At 37.3% G+C, this 17,081-nt stretch overlaps 1 non-coding gene across 1 annotated transcript; it reads right to left on the bottom strand.

Moving 5' to 3' along the window:
- Window positions 1–2,983: 2,983 nt before the first annotated feature.
- LOC128290018 (small nucleolar RNA R71) lies at window positions 2,984–3,090 on the bottom strand. Its single transcript, XR_008279658.1, has one exon. It is a non-coding gene; the product is annotated as a small nucleolar RNA R71 (small nucleolar RNA).
- Between the last annotated feature and the right edge of the window lie 13,991 nt (window positions 3,091–17,081).

Genomic DNA, 17,081 nt, shown 5'->3' on the forward strand with positions numbered 1-17,081 from the left:
CACACCCCCTAGCACAGTTCGTCCCCAAAGAAACTGAAAGAAAACGAGGTAGACAGCAAAGTACCTAAACCAAAACTGAAATCTTTCCAAAGCCAATTTCAATGAGCAACTAGAATCCCCATTCGGCACAACACTCCCTCTCCCCTCAACTCCCCATTATCTTCTCCCTATATCCCTCTACAAATTCGACTATAGAATCCCTACACTTCCAAGTCCCACATTTTCCTCCTAAAATCACTCCACCATCATCTCTTCAACCACCAAATTCAAACTCTACCCAACTAGGCAATGTTTCGGTCAACCTCAACTTTCATCACAGCAAGAGCAGCAAAATAAAACACCTTTGAGTATAGCAGGTATAACACCCCTTACCCGTTCTGGAGACTGGGACAAGTACAAGGCGTTACCAGACATATAATTGAACGATTTTGGAAAATACAGGTTATAAAATGTCATTTTACTTTAAAACTGACAAAATGAAATCATAATGTCCCGGTTATGGACCTTCAACGTCCAAAACATACATTAAAAGCGATCCAGGACTAAACTGAGGACTATAGAAAATTGTAGTAAAATTACTAGAGTTATGCCTCACACGCCCGTGTGGAGGCAAAGCACACGCCCGTGTGCTTAGGGATACGCCCGTGTGTCCCACCCATGTTGAATTATTTGGATTTATTTTTCGTTTTGAACCTACAGGGGTTTTCACACGGCCAAGCATATGCCCATGTCTTTGGTCCGTGTCCCTCACACGACCCAAACACGCCCGTGTTATCGCTCATGACCAAAAACCTGGAAATTCTATTTATGACACCATTATTCATTTTGAGGTACACGACTAATAAACGCCAAATTATACATATCTATACCCTGAATACATAGCATATTTATGGATGTTTATTACTATATTTGTGGATTTTGGTGCTCTTAATCTGGTTATTTCATGTTTTTTACTCAGGAGAGCACCAAGAGTCGAAAGGAGCCAAAAACGAGCTAAAAAGGGACAAAACAGACCAAATCGAGAAGATGACACGGCCTAAGCCTTGCCACATGGGCATCTCACACGCCCATGTCCTTCGGGGGTGTCGACCAAGGTTTTATGATTCACACGGCCTGGCCATTGAGCCCATACGGCCATGTGCAATTCAATGGATCGAACACGGCCTGGTAATCACGTCACACAGCTGTGGCACACGGGCGTGTCCCTTTTTCAATGAGTTGTATTTTACACGGAAAAAGGTACTTAGGGAGGAAGAAAGCCAATCCAAAACCTATATAAACACCCTAAATGTGACCTAGAAAGAGGCCGTTCATTCCAGAACTTTTGTGGAATATAGAACTACACGCCAGGAATTACTTGAAAAAAGCCAGACGATCCATCTCAAAAGCCGAAGCTACTCCAAGACTGAAGAGCTCTCTCAGAATTCCTTCAGGGGTTTTAGAGTTTTCTTTATGTTTTTTTATTTTCATACTCTTGAGATGTACTCTTATTTTATTATGAACTAAACCCCTTAGATACGTAAGGGGAATAAACCTATGATGGATATTGTTATTATTATCTGAACTGTATGATAAATACTTGATTTGTTCTTAATTATGTGTTCATGATGCTTGAGTTAATATTTCGGGTATTAATTCATGATTTGATGTGCTTATGTAGAGGAGGAATAGACCCTGCCTAAGAGTAGATTTGGCATAATTAAGTGGATTTGATCGAACGCCTAGAAATAGGGTTACGAGATTTTACCGGATTAGGGTGAAACCTAATATGGGAGTCCTAGAGTGATTTACTGCTTCCCTAGGGGTTTTAATTAAGAAAGAGATTTCAATTAATTAAACTGAGGCTTAGACATTATTAGTCTCGAAAGGGATAATAACAGAGGTTAGGGAGTCTCACAGATCAAGTCAAGTGAATAAATCGTCCGGTTCAGAGTCAGATAACAAGTGAAATCTTGGTGGATTCCACCTTGGGTGTCGTCTTTATCAATTGCTTCTCTTCAAGTCTTTTTCCAAATTTGTTCTTTGCTTTAATTAAATTAGTTAATTAGTTTAGATAATTAGTTTAATAAACAAACCCTTTTATTTCTAGGTTAGATAATAAAAAGATAGTTATTACTAGTACTTTTGGTTCCCTTATGTACGATATCCCGGTCTTGCCGTTACTATTCTATTGTTCGGTAGGTGCGCTTGCCTTTTCGTCGTGATAATAGTTAGTTTAGGTTTGATCTTCATTATCAATATTTATTACTTGTTACGAATCACGCGATCAAGTTTTTCGCGCTGTTGCCAGGGAATTGAAATATAGAAACACTAATTTTTTATTACTTTAGCCATTTATTTTTCTTGCAATTTTATTTTATTTTATTATTTATTAATTTACTTTTTCTTTTATAGTTTATGACTAGAAGAAACCCATCAGGACCACTAATTTTTGACGAAGAAATCAATCGCACAGTTCGTAGAAATCAAAGAGAAGTAAGGCCTGCTCTAATTGCAGCTAATCAAAAACATAGAGAACGAGCGAGAAGACGATACTTAAACCCCAATCGAAGAGATGGCCGAAAATCCAGGCGATCAGCTACCTCCTATAATTACAGCTAATTAAAATCCTGCTCCACGTACTATGTATGACTATGCTAAATCTTCTTTAACAGGAACTGAGTCTAGTATAGTTAGACTTGCTATTGTTGTGAATAATTTCGAACTAAAACCTAACACCATTCAGATGATATAGCAGTTTGTTCAGTTTGATGGTTTACAGGATGAGAATCCCAACATGCACTTAGCAAACTTTCTTGAATTTTGCGATACATTCAAAATCAATGGCATTTCTGATGATGCCATTTGTCTTTGGAAATTTCCCTTTTCACTGAGAAACAAAGCTAAACAGTGGTTGAACTCGTTACCATAAGGGTCTATCACTGCTTGGGAACAAATGACCAAGAAATTTTTACTAAAATATTTTCCGCCAGCTAAAACGACCAAATTACGTAATGATATCTCTTCGTTTGTACAGATGGATTTAGAAACACTTTATGATGCATGGGAGAGATACAAGGACTTACTAAGAAGGTGGCCTCACGATGGGTTACTGCTTTGGCAGCAAGTTCAAGCGTTCTACAATGGTGTGAATCCCTCGACAAGACAAATGATTGACGCAGCTGTTGGCGGAACCATCAACAATAAAACACCGAAAGATGCCTATGAATTTATGAGGAGATGTCACTGAATAACTATCAGTGGCAAGTTATGAGGACAAAGCCAACAAAAACAACCGGTGTCTATAACATCGATCCAATCACCATGCTCTCAAATCAGGTAGAACTTCTTAATAAAAAGATTGATAGTTTTATTGGTTCTACGCAGGTACATCCAGTAATGAGGTGTGACTCAAGCGGATGAAGTGTGCATACAGAATATCAATCCTTCAATCCCACACCCGAAGAGGAACAAGTCAACTTTATGGGTAATAATAACTTTAGATCTCAAAATAACCCATACAGTGATACTTATAATGCAGGTTGGAGGAACCACCACAATTTTTCTTGGGGAGGTCAAGGAAATCCAAAGCCACAAAATCCTCAGGGTTTTCAACAGCCACCTTATCAACAGGAGAAAAAACCAAACCTTGAAGAGATGCCTTCTAAATTCATCTCGGTGTCAGAAACCTATTTCCAAAATACCGATACAGCACTTAAGAATCAACAAACGTCGATCCAAGGGCTCGAAACTCAGATAGTCCAGTTGTCCAAACTAATCTCCGAACGACCTCAAGGTACCTTAATGCAATTAGTGCCCAAGATAAGGAATGATTCATTACACCTGAGCCAGAATTACAGCAAGACAACGTGATGAACAAAGGATGAGAAGAGGTAAACAATAATGATCCCAAACAAGTAAGTACAAATCATGAACCTCGTGTGCCATATCCTAAAGCGAAGACGAAAGACAAAATAGAAGAACAATTCGGTAAGTTTGTCAAACTCTTAAAGAAATTACATATTAACTTATCCATTATTGAAGTTCTTTCGCAGATGCCCAACTCAGCAAAATTCTTAAAGGAACTTCTGAGCAATAAAAGGAAATTAGACGCTACATCGCATGTGGAACTCAATGCAGTCTGCTCAGCTTTTCTAAAGAATGAGCTACCTAACAAATTAAAAGATCCAGGGAGTTTTACAATTCCTTGTTTAATTGGTAGTCTATCTGTGAATAATGCTTTAGCTGATCCAGGAGCAAGTATAAATGTTATGCCCTATAAAATGTTTAAACGACTAGGTCTCGGTAAACCCAAATAGACTAGGATGAGCATACAATTGGCTGACAAAATAGTTAAATTTCCTAAGGGTATTATTGAAGATGTTCTCATTAAAATTGATAAATTTATTTACCCAGTAGACTTCGTTGTCTTAGATATGGATGCGGATAACGAGGTACCTTTAATTTTAGGACGACCATTTTTAGCAACTGCCATAACCATTATTAATGAAGGCATAGGAGAGCTAACACTTCGTGCAGGTGACGACGCAACAATACTCCAAGCACGCGACTCAGTCAAAACCTCTAAGACTCAAGCTAATGCTATAAAACCTGTCAATGATAAAACTAATATTCAATCGTCCTTGCAGGAACTTCTTCAAACCAAGACAACAGAGACAGTGTGCTACTATCACGAAGAGAACAAAGACGTCCATAAAGAACGAAGACTACGGATAGAGGAGCTAGACGAATGGTGAGAACACAAACCGAAAACACATGATAAACCGAAACTACACAAAAACAAGCCTGATACCTCTGCTAATCAACTTAAGGCTGGCGATACAGTCTTACTAGATGCCGTTGATCCTCACATTGTCACTACCACACCAAATGAGGAAATCCCTTTTATGGTACTCAGTATTTTCCCATTCGGTACGGTTGAGGTGAGTCATCCCAAGTTCGGCACTTTTAAGGTAAACAACACCCGTTTAAAACCTTATTTTAAAATTGACAACAGGAATGAGGAGTATGAACTCCTCGAACCACCATGATCATTCAACGGAGAGGTAAGTTGAGCTTAGACTATAAATAAGTGCTTCTCGGGAAGCAACCCTAGCACTAGCATATTTTGATTTCTTTATTTTTAACTTCTCACACTTCGAATCAATTAACTTAGTCTTTGAATTGCAAAGTTTTTCAGCACACACAGGCAGGCACACGGGCTTGCCTAAAGCAGTGGACAAACAAGGGAAGAAACATAGCCGTGCGATACGGCCATGTTGAAGCAGGACATGATTTCCCCAAAACACGGGGTGCGATAAATCCCCACGGCCGTGCGACATGGCCGTGGGTGAACTTGATAGAGGACCACGGGTGTGGGACTGAAAACCCACGGGCGTGCCAGGGAGAAGGCGCGATTCTGTTTCTTCGACACGGGCGTGCAACACGCCCGTGCCATTCAGTCGTGTACAACAATACACGGGCGTGCTACCATAAAACACGGGTGTGGGAGAAGCGAACAAAGCTAGGCACGGCCGTGCGATATGGTCGTGTTTGATACACGCCCAAGACACACGGGCGTGGGACAGTAGTCGAGCACAACCTAAATTGAAAAATTCGAAAAACACGGGCTCACCCTCAAAGTGCACCATCCCTATATAAACAAACCACTGTTAATCTTTTCCCCCCTTTCAAAACCCTAGCCAAAAACTCCTCTTCCCCATTCCCTAATCCTTATTCCGGCCACCATTCCCAAGATTCTCACTTCCCCAACCCTCAAACCACCTTGAAATCCATTTCCCTTGCATTAATCGCCACTTTCCCTTCTCTATACCCTCCATTTTTCCCACCACACAGCTTCTTCTCCGCGTCACACACTCGTGCGCTACCATACAGCAGCCTTTGGTTCATTTTCTCAACTTTATTGTTCCAGTTTGTATTGCTACGTTAGTGTTCTACATGCTTTACATAGATATTGTAATATTTTACTTTAGACAAGAAAAGAATTTGCCTTAGAATTTTCTATATTTGAATTATTTAAGCCACCAAATAGCATATACTAGTTTTGGGCCTCTTGCTTAACTATTGATGTATCTTGGATTCTATTAATGCTCATATATTTTCAGGTACATTATGTCATCATCAAGAGGAAAGAAGGCCGTGGTCCCATCCCCAAAGAGACGTAGGGGACCGGGTTCGTCCTCGGTGCGTGCTACAGCCTAAGTTTGGCACCCGTTCCTTGAATTTCCAAAAGCTTCGTAGGAGAAGCTATTTCAGATACTATACGCACGACCCATCACCACAGGTTGCTGCATTAATTGGGCTACCGTAGAGCAAGTCCAGCTCGCTGACACCATCTGCACCCTCCTATCCACAGACCCATGGGAATGGTTCTTCGCTATTACCGAGCCCACTTATTTAGAGCTAACTTTAGAATTATGCTCTACTTTTCATTTCCAAGTGGTGATGACGAACAATGACGACCCAGGCACCATTCACTTCTGATTAGGTGGTCTAGTTCGTGCGATGAGTGTCCCAGAGTTTGGAGTTGCTCTGGGACTTTACACAGATGAGTTTATGGAGGAGGAGGACATAAATGCACTACCACGCAATATCAACATCTCCCCCTCCTGGTGCTGGAAGGCTTTGGCACCACTCTTTTCCACCTGCGACCCCAGTCGCTCGAAGGCCTCAGCTTTCCCCCCTTCTCTACGATATCTCCATGCCATATTGGCACACACCTTAATTGGGAGAAGAGATAGCACCGGCGTCATCACCACCCACAACGCCTACTATTTATGGTGCATGGCAAATGCACACGTGGCCGACTTGGCCTACTTCATTGCTTTCGCCATTTGCCATCAGACCGAGCGACATAGGAAGGGAGTGATCTCCATTGGCCCCTATGTGACACGCCTTGCCAGACACTTCGGCCTCCTCAACACCGTGGCCCAGTCATCAACGCTTACCCTGATAGGTCAGATGTCCCCATAGGGAATCACGACAATGTTACACATGAGGATGATCGAGCGCCGACGTGGGACTGATCCTGCTTAGTACCATCTCTTGCATGCCATTGACGAGGAGGATCTTGAGGACATCCCTGATGATGTTGCCCCACAACATGAGGAGCCTTCCACCGCGCCACCTAGGGAACGACCAGTTCATGCAGTTGCTTCATTGGCACATCTTTCTGACCGACTCGCCCATTTTGAGCAGTATTGCACTACACAGTTTGAGAAGATTCATGAGCGAGATTGGCAACGGGACTGACAGATGGACGATATGCAGGCCATGATGCAGCAGCTGTGCCAGTACTTTTATATCACCACTCCAGCACCACCACCTAAGGGCCCCACTGACGAGGATCATTGAATCTTCTTATTTTTTATTTATTCTTATTTTTATTTTATTTATTTTATTTTATTTTTCTTTTTCTTTTGATTTTTATTTTCATTTCAATTTTATTATTTTATTTTAAAAGACATATCTATATTAGTAAATTTTACTTTTTCCATTTTCCGGTATTTCTAACAAGTAATTCCACAACGCTCTTTTCCACACCAACTCTTAATAAGCTCTTCACGATTCTACAGACTTCCAAGCAAAGTTGCTAGGAATATTTTACAGAATGAGAAAACAAATGGGAAACAATACCTCACGAGTGCCATGTTCAACGACCCAATTTCTTCATCTAGCCAAGAACAATGGCAGCTACCACTTTCCCCGAACACTCCATCCTCAGAATCAAGCTCCGCATCCATATAACAGGGAGTTTCACCTCCGTTCCTCTTATGATTTTCTTTATTCTGAATAATCTATCTTTGTACATAGAGGGCAATGTACATCTTAAGTGTGGGGGGTGAACATGAAACCTAACTTTTTGCATTATTCTCAAATCCCTGAATTTGGTCTTGTGCTTAAGTGATTTTCTCATAATATTGATAGAATGAATTCTGCTTGATCTATAATTATTGTTGATATGTTGTGAATTAGACCAAGGGAATTATGCATGATTATTTGATTATAGGACCTTAAAGAATCGAGCATGATACGTTGATATTTTCAGAACTAAATTTTTTTTAAATTATTTTCCTAAATTGAGGTATTATATTGAAATCTTAAGTATACAGGAAGGACATCAAAAACCCAAATTTTTGGTGAGATTTTTGAGCCTTTTGAGCATATAACTTTCTTTCTTGCTCACTTCTTTTGTGGTTTGTGTCTGTCAACATTGAACTGTTATTCTAGAACTTGCTTCGATTATACATGTCAAGATTACACGTATGATTTGATATACTAAGATGATAAAGGCATTTAGGATTTAACCCATTTACTCCATAAAAAGCCTTTCCACATAATTAAACCCTTAGTGAAACCCCTTGAGCCTACTAACCCTTCTTCATTGATTAACCCTCATCATTAACCCATTAACCCATTATTGTTGAAATCCTCCTACTTAATTTGACCCTTTTTATCGAGATTGAATTTAATATTGTTACCTTGCTAAGTTCACCATTTTTTGTTACTGAATCATGAAGTATGATTTCTATATTGTATCGATTTAACTTGTTCTTAAAAAAAAAAACTCTCAGTATTTATATTGTAATTCTCAGCAAGCTAAAGTTTTCATGAACTCATGTAAAATAGTTCTAGATATTTATTTGTGGTTCAGTAATTAAGTTTTTGATAGTGGGGTAATATATTGAAATTATCTCGATTCTAACCTTTGTCTCTTCAGCTTGTATCCATACCTATAACCTAATCCCCATTGCAACCACGCAAAGACCTTTTGATTAGTGTATCATATCATTTAAAAGTGGTGGAGATTTAATTTTCATGCAAGCCTATGGTAATAACTTTTCATGTTAGACAATCGAGTGCTTAATCTTGAACCTTAAACACTTTGAGTGATTTGAGTGAATCTTTAGTGAGGATGTCATCTCTTGTGTAATATCCTGAATTAGGGCTTAATCGGAATAGTGGTTTCGTGACCACAAATTCGAGATAGAAATAATTATTTTATGATTATTTTAAGGTCTATGATATGATTGCATGATTGTGTGAAAATTTCGTGAAGAAATTTTATGCATAAAGTGCTTAAATTGAAATTCGGGACTAAATCGAATAATTTGTAAAACTTGCATTCTAGAAGTTTCTAGTATGAAATTGTTTTGAAATATTAATTAGGAGGTATTAAATAGAAATTTTACCAATTTCTAAGTCTTGGACAAAAATTGGACATGGATGGAATTTTTGGAAAGTTTAGTAGTAAGGGCATTTTGGTCATTTAGGGGTAAAATGAATTAAAATACAAAATTAAAAGCCAATTTTGCTCATCTTCAACCCCATGGCCGAATATAGCAAGGAGAAACCATGGATAGGGTTTTTCAAGCTTCCAAGCTCGATTGTAAGTCCGTTCTAGCCTCGTTTTTAATGATTTTTATGTTTTTAGAGTCCGTGACTTCGATTTAGCTTATGCTAGCAATAATTTAACCTAGGGTTTATATTTGGAAAAATACCCATAGGTGAAATTTGTGTATTTTGGTGTTTTATGATAGAATATGAGGTTTTAAATTATGTTAGACAACTTGTGCTACTCGGTTTTAAGCGAAAACTAGCAAAAGGGCTTAATCGGTAAAAATACCTAATAGTCATAAGTACATGTTAGAGTGAGAATTTGATGTTGCCATAGAAGGGAAAAATGATCAGCATGTCATAAAACATAAGAAAATAGGCTGAAGTTTAATTTACGAGCTTTGGGGCAAAAGTGTAAATATGCAAAAGTTTAGGGGCAAAATTATAATTTTTCCAAAATATGATTTTGGGTCAATTTGAATAATGTGAGTCCTAATTAGACTATATTTTAAATGATAAAGCAAAGAAAAATGAAATTCGGGCTAAAATGGGGAAAATACCAAGTTGTGGACGAAATGGTAAAAGTAGCCATTTTCGCATACGAGGTAAGTTCATATGTAAATGTTGGTGACATGGTTATTATTTTAAATGTTTTAATGTTATTTAAATGATATGATAATTATTATGAAATATTATACTGTGATAATTGTTTGTTAATATGTCAAATTATGTGATATACTTGGAAAATGTGAAATACTACCGAGTATCGGTAACGGCATTCCGTAGAAGATGGTTGAGACACATGATTTGGAAAAAGCTCCCGTTGAACCTTAGGAATGGATTAGGATACAAGTGACATGTCACTAGGATATTTGGGCATCCGAACTCATTGAGTTGAGTCCGAGTCCATTTATGGATGCGAGCGTCCGAACTCGTTGAGTTGAGTCCGAGTTCGTGAGATGTAACTAGGCATCCGAGCTCGTTGAGTTGAGTCCGAGTTCACTTATGGATGCGAACGCCCGAGCTCGTTGAGTTGAGTCCGAGTTCGCTTATGGGCTGGTTACATGGTAGCTTGGCTACATATGTGGCACTTATGTGCAAACTTTCCATGTATCCGAATTATATTCCGATGTGTTCAACGGGTAAAGTTCTACACAAATGGAGGAATACTCAAGATGAAAGGGACGTATTGGTAAGTGTTGTGAAATGGATACTTTGAACAGGTATGTACTTAACTCTCGGGTTGAAAAACTCGATATAACAACAATATGGTAAGATGATAAATGAAAATGTGATATGAATGTCTTGGTGATGATTATGCAAATGATGTTTTATGTTTGCTTATATAGTTATGTTACTTGCTATTTGCATGTGAACTTACTAAGCATTTATGCTTACTCCTCCTTTTCATTCCTTGTAGTGTTGACAAGCCAGCTCGAAATCGAAGCGGTTTGAGGCACGCTCACACTATCCGTATACCATCTTGGCATAATGGCTTGTATATTTTGAGTATGGCATGTATAGCATTATAATCATTTTGTATATATGGTCTTATGATATGGTTATTGAGTGGTATGGAAATGCTTGGTAATGATTAGCCATTGGAATGGCTAATCATGATCATATTTGTGTTATGTATGTCAAATTACTAGCTAATCCATGGAAACCATGAAATAGGTAGAATTTACCATAAAATAGATTAAGACAAAGAAGAAGGACGTGAGTTTGAAAAATCATTAAAAATAGTAGAGATATAATTAGATGATGAATAAAATATTGAATTGAAGAATTATGAGTCTATTTTCATATGGATGGAACAAAACAGGTATATGAGTTATATTTTATGAGATGTTTAAATTTTTGTGAAACAGGGCTAGAGCGATTTCTGGATCCCCTGTTCTGACTTTGGAAATTCACCATAAATTTTACAAAGATAAGTAGTATTCCTCCATTTGAGTAGAATTTTACCCGTTGAACACATCGGAATATAATTCGGATACATGGAAAGTTTGCACATAAGTGCCACATATGTAGCCAAGCTACCATGTAACCCGCCCATAAGTGAACTCAGACCCAACTCAACGAGCTCGGGCATTCGCATCCATAAGTGAACTCGGACTGAACTCAACGAGCGCGGATGCCTAGTTACATCTCTCGAACTCGGACTCAACTCAACGAGTTCGGACATTCGCATCCATAAGTGAACTCGGACTCACCTCAACAAGTTCGGATGCCCAAATATCCTAGTGACATGTCACTTGTATCCTAATCCATTCCTAAGGTTCAACGGGACATTTTTCCCAATCATATGTCTCAACCATCTTCTATGGAATGTCGATACCGATACTCGGTAGTATTTCACATTTTCCAAGTATATCACATAATTTGACATATTATCAAACAATTGTCATATCATTTAAATAACATTAAAACATTTAAAACAATAACTATGTTACCAACATTTACATATGAACTTACCTCGTATGCGAAAATGGCTACTTTTACCATTTCGTCCACAACTTGGTATTTTCCTTATTTTAGCCCGAATTTCAGTTTTCCTTGCTCTATCATTTAAAATATAGTCTAATTAGGACTCACATTATTCAAATTGATCCAAAATCATATTTTGGAAAAATTAAAAATTTGCCCCTAAACTTTTGCATATTTACACTTTTGCCCCAAAGCTCGTAAATTAAACTTCAGCCTATTTTCTTATGCTTTATGACATGCTGATCATTTTTCCCTTCTATGGCAACATCAAATTCTCACTCTAACATGTACTTATGACTATTAGGTATTTTTACCGATTAAGCCCTTTTGCTAGTTTTCGCTTAAAACCGAGTAGCACAAGTTGTCTAACATAATTTAAAACCTCATATTCTATCATAAAACATAAAAATACACAAATTTTACCTATGGGTATTTTTCCAAATATAAACCCTAGGTTAAATTATTGCTAGCATAAGCTTAATCGAGCTACCGGGACTCTAAAAACGTAAAGAACTTGAAAAACGGGGCTAGAATGGACTTACAATCGAGCTTGGAAGCTTGAAAAACCCTAGCCATGGTTTCTCCTTGCTATATTCGGCCATGGGGTTGAAGATGAGCAAAATTGGCTTTTAATTTTGTATTTTAATTTTGTATTTTAAGTTATGAAATTGAAGCTTAATGAGTCTATTTTCATGTGGATTGAACAAAACAGGCATATAAATTAATTTTATGAGATATTTAAACTTTTGTGAAATAGGGCCAGAGTGATTTCTGGATCCCCTGTTCTGACTTTAAAAATTCATAATAAATTTTAAAACAATAATTAGAAGTTGTTCTTTATATGTACAAATTCCTTATTAAGTCTAGTTTTAAGAAAAAGAAACCTTGTAGTCATTGAAATTCTATATAGAGAGATATCTGATTCGTAATACACATATGTCAGAGCAGTGAAACCCTGAAATAGGGGAGACTTTAACTAATAAAGTGTACTAATTGGCCCAACCAAAAATTCTAGAAAAAAATTAGTAAATATATATATGAGTCTAGATTTAGGGAAAATTTACGAATCTTGATTTCGAGTTTCATAACTCGAGATATGATTTTTCTTGTAACTGTGAGGCGAGTAGCTAGAAAGCTGTGAATGTAGAAACAAATGATTTGAAGTTCTTAAATTGATAAATTATGTTCGGTAACCCCTCAAGCTCGACTCTGGTGATGGTCTCGGGCGTGGGGCCGTTACATTTGGTGGTATCAGAGCTTGTTTGAAACAAAAAGAAATGGAGTTTCAAGTTGGTGATAAGGTATTTTTGAAAGTGTCTCCATGGAAGAAAGTCCTTAGATTTGGACGAAAGGGCAAGTTAAGTCCAATACGAAAGGGCAAGTTAAGTCCACGTTTTATTGGACCGTATGAAATAATTGAAAATGTTGGACCGGTAGCATATCGGCTAGCGTTACCACCCGAATTAGAGAAGATTCATGATGTGTTTCACGTATCTATGTTATGCGGTATCGTTCGGATCCTTCACATATAATTTCACCGATAGAAATTGAAACTGCGATCGGATATGACTTATGAAGAAGAACCGATTAAGATTTTAGCTCGAGAAGTCAAACAACTAAGAAATAAAAGTGTTGCACTTGTGAAAGTGTTGTGGCAAAAGCATGGGGTAGAAGAGACTACATGGGAACCTGAAGAAACTATGAGAAACCAATATCCACACCTGTTTACCGGTAAGATTTTCGAGGACGAAAATCCTTAAAAGGGGGAAGAGTTGTAATATCCTGAATTAGAGCTTAATCGAAATAGTGGTTTCGTGACCACAAATTTGAGATAGAAATAATTATTTTATAATTATTTTGATGATTATGATATGATTGCATGATTGTGTGAAAATTTCGTGATGAAATTCTATGCCTAAAGTGCTTAAATTGAAAGTAGGGACTAAATCGAATAAGTTGCAAAACTTGCATTCTAGAAGTTTTTAGTATGAAATTGTTTTGGAATATTAATGAGGAGGTCTTAAATAGCAATATACCTATTTTGTGTAAATAATTTTATGATATGGCCATGTTTGGTTGAGAAAATGTTTGATATTGATAAGTCATGGTGATGGCTAATTTAGATCATGTTTGATATTATGGAAGTTTAATAGGTTATCTAGTTCATAAAAATTCATGGAAAGATGAAACTTGCCTTAAAACAGAATATTGCTGCAACAATGACATGAATTTGAAAAATCACTAAAAATAGTATAAATGGAACTAAATAATGAGTAAGTTATGAAATTTAAGCTTAATGAGTCTATTTTCATGTGGATTGAACAAAACAGGCATATAAATTATATTTTATGAGATATTTAAACTTTTGTGAAACAGGGCCGAGTGATTTCTGGATCCCTGTTCGACTTTAAAATTCATAATAAATTTTAAAACAATAATTAGAAGTTTTTATTTATATGTAAAGATTACTTATTGAGTCTAGTTTTAAGAAAAAACAAACCTTGTAGTCATTGAAGTTCTATATAGAGAGATATCTGATTCGTAATACACATATGTCAGAGCAGTCGAACCCTGAAACAGGGGAGACTTTAACTAATAAAATGTACTAATCGGCCCAACCAAAAATTCTAGGAAAAAATTAGTAAATATATATATGAGTCTAGATTTAGGGAAAATTTACGGATCTTGATTTCGAGTTTCATAACTCGAGATATGATTTTTCTTGTAACTATGAGGCGAGTAGCTAGAAAGCTGTGAATGTAGAAACAAATGATTTGAAGTTCTTAAATTGATAAATTATGTTCGGTAACCCCTCAAGCTCGACTCCGGTGATGGTCTCAGGCGTGGGGGCGTTACATCTTGTATATTTAGGACTAAAGTTAATTACTTAGAGGAAAGAGATTACCTATGATTTTATTATCAAAATATTCGATTTAGATTGTTTGAGGCTTTTAGTGCCCCTATAGTTAAATTCTCACTGTATGATTTTTCAGGGAATAATTTGTAACATTATCAGTAATGGTTATACGATTGAAAGGAATGAATTCTGGCAGTAAATGAGAATTTTGCTTGAGGACAAGCAAATGCTTAAGTGTGGGGGTATTTGATAAACACCAAATTATACATATCTATACCCCAAATACTTAGCATATTTATGGATATTATTACTAGATTTGTGGATTTTGGTGCTCTTAATCTGGTTATTTCATGTTTTGTACTCGGGAGAGCACCAAGAGTTGAAAGGAGCCAAAAAAGAGCTAAAAAGGGACATAACAGACCAAATCGAGAAGATGACACGGCCTAAGCCTTGCCACATGGGCATCTCACACGCCCGTGTCCTTCGGGGGTGTCGACCAAGGTTTTCACGATTCACACGGCCTGGCCATTGAGCCCACACGGCCGTGTGTAATTTAATGGATCAAACACGGCCTGGTAATCACGTCACACGATCGTGGCACATGGGCATGTCCCTTTTTCAAAGAGTTGTAGTTTACACGGAAAAGGGTACTTAGGGAGAAAGAAAGCCAATCCAAAGCCTATATAAACACCCTAAGTGTGACCTAGAAGGAGGCCGCTCTTTCCAGAACTTTTCTGGAATACAGAACCACAAGCCAGGAATTACTTGAAGAAAGCCAGACGATCCATCTCAAAAGTCGGAGCTACTCTAAGACTGAAGATCTCTCTCAGAATTCCTTTAGGGGTTTTAGAGTTTTCTTTATGTTTTGTTATTTTCATACTCTTGAGATGTACTCTTATTTTATTATGAACTAAACCCCTTAGATACCTAAGGCAGATAAAACCTATGATGGATCTTGTTATTATTATCTGAACTATATGATAAATACTTGATTTGTTCTTAATTATGTGTTCTTAATGCTTGAGTTAATATTCCGGGTATTAATTCATGATTTGATGTGCTTATGCAGAGGAGGAATAGACCCTGCCTAAGAGTAGATTTGGCATAATTAAGCGGAGTTGATCAACCTCCTAGAAATAGGGTTATGAGATTTTGTCGGATTAGGGTGAAACCTAATATGGGAGTCCATAGAGTGATTTACTGCTTCCCTAGGGGTTTTAATTAAGAAAGAGATTTCGATTAATTCAACTGAGGGTTAGACGTTATTAGTCTTGAAAGGGATAATAACTTAGGTTAGGGAGTCTCACGGATCAAGTCAAGTGAATAAATCGTCCAGTTCAGAGTCAGATAACAAGTGAAATCTAGGTGGAGTCCTCTTTTGGTGTCGTCTTTATCAATTGCTTCTCTTGAAGTCTTTTTTCAAATTTTCTCTTTGCTTTAATTAAATTAGTTAATTAGTTTAGATAATCAGTTTAATAAATAAACCGTTTTATTTCTAAGTTAGATAATAAAAAGATAGTTATTACTAGTACTTTTGGTTCCCTTGGGTACGATATCCCGGTCTTGCCATTACTATACTATTGTTTGATAGGTGCGCTTGCCTTTTCTTCATGATAATAGTTAGTCTAGGTTTGATCTTCATTATAAATATTTATTACTTGTTATGAATCACGCGATCAATGACCAAGGCACATGCCTGTGTGTTTAGGCTGTGTCCTCCACACGGTTGAGACACACGGTCGTGTCTCTGCCCGTGTGTTTACTACCATGCAAACTGACCTAAAATTTTAAGTGTAGAGGACACACGGCCGGGAAACATGCCCATGGGGGCTGACCATGTGTCACACACAGCCTAGACACATGCCTGTGTGTCTACCCATGTAGACCTTTTTAGAGCTATTTTCCAATCCTTTAGTCACCCTCTATCATCCATACACACTTAGGGATTTCAATGGTATGTAACATGGCCTAATTATACTTTTAAACAACCTTAACATAACTCATTGCATGCTAACCTCATCTCGTTGGTTTAGTACATGCTAGATTATCCTTTTCATATTAGGGATTAACATAGTAAAATTTACCTTTTTACACTTAGGCCATATTATAACCATATACCATTGTACGCTATGTCCACTCTCAAATTATTAGGTCCCATTTCAATCATCGATTTATGAAGCCTCATCATCATATCTCATGAAACATTTAAACATAGATATGCATCATTAGTAGGTTTACAACCTACATCAATATGATCCATATCTCATGGCCATATGCAAAAGAATAAGTATACCATTTAAGCCCTTACAATGGCTAGCAAAATGACACATGTAAAAAATAACCAAAAATTCTATATATGTCATTAAACAAAATAAAAGTATCTATATACCAAAGCGAG

Source organism: Gossypium arboreum, chromosome 2, assembly GCF_025698485.1.
Source record: "Gossypium arboreum isolate Shixiya-1 chromosome 2, ASM2569848v2, whole genome shotgun sequence".
NCBI classification, from domain to species: domain Eukaryota; kingdom Viridiplantae; phylum Streptophyta; class Magnoliopsida; order Malvales; family Malvaceae; genus Gossypium; species Gossypium arboreum.